This window comes from Nanorana parkeri, unplaced genomic scaffold (genome assembly GCF_000935625.1).
Source record: "Nanorana parkeri isolate BGI_ZX_2015 unplaced genomic scaffold, ASM93562v1 scaffold323, whole genome shotgun sequence".
Lineage (NCBI taxonomy): Eukaryota > Metazoa > Chordata > Amphibia > Anura > Dicroglossidae > Nanorana > Nanorana parkeri.
Genome location: NW_017306591.1, coordinates 21,378 through 22,107, shown reverse-complemented (window position 1 = coordinate 22,107; position 730 = coordinate 21,378). Strand labels below are relative to the sequence as shown.

At 53.6% G+C, this 730-nt stretch overlaps 1 protein-coding gene across 1 annotated transcript in view; it reads left to right on the top strand.

The window, feature by feature from the left end:
* DNAJC16 (DnaJ heat shock protein family (Hsp40) member C16) overlaps positions 1-730 on the top strand; it is a 15,285-nt gene that overhangs the window by 6,569 nt on the left and 7,986 nt on the right. The gene's annotated exons all lie outside the window — the stretch shown is intronic.

Genomic DNA, 730 nt, shown 5'->3' with positions numbered 1-730 from the left:
GATATAAGAAGGGCAGGAGGAAGGGGGTGTACATGAGATTGGGGAGGATATGAGATAGAAGTGATACAAGATTCTGTAGCTTCAGTACTTCAGTCACTGACTGGGAACAAGGGTACAGATCAGGAGTTCTGACATTCTGTGACTTGCAGTCTGCTTGTCATGGCAAGAAGTCTGAAGGAAGTAATTGAGGGTCCGTCTGCCACTGGAGTCCTCCATTCATTCTCATGCCCTTAGCCTCAGGGCAATACCCCCTGTACCCTAGGGTCCGTCTGCCACTGGAGTCCTCCATTCATTCTCATACCCTTAGCCTCAGGGCAATACCCCCCAGACCCTAGGGTCCATCTGCCACTGGATTCCTCCATTCATTCTCATACCCTTAGCCTCAGGGCAATGCCCCCTGTACCCTAGGGTCTGTCTGCTACTGGATTCCTCCATTCACTCTCATGCCCTTAGCCTCAGGGCAATACCCCCTGTACCCTAGGGTCCATCTGCCACTGGCTTCCTCCATTCACTCTCATGCCCTTAGCCTCAGGGCAATACCCCCTGTACCCTAGGGTCCATCTGCCACTGGCTTCCTCCATTCACTCTCATGCCCTTAGCCTCAGGGCAATACCCCCTGTACCCTAGGGTCCATCTGCCACTGGCTTCCTCCATTCACTCTCATGCCCTTAGCCTCAGGGCAATACCCCCTGTACCCTAGGGTCCATCTGCCACTGGATTCCTCCATTCA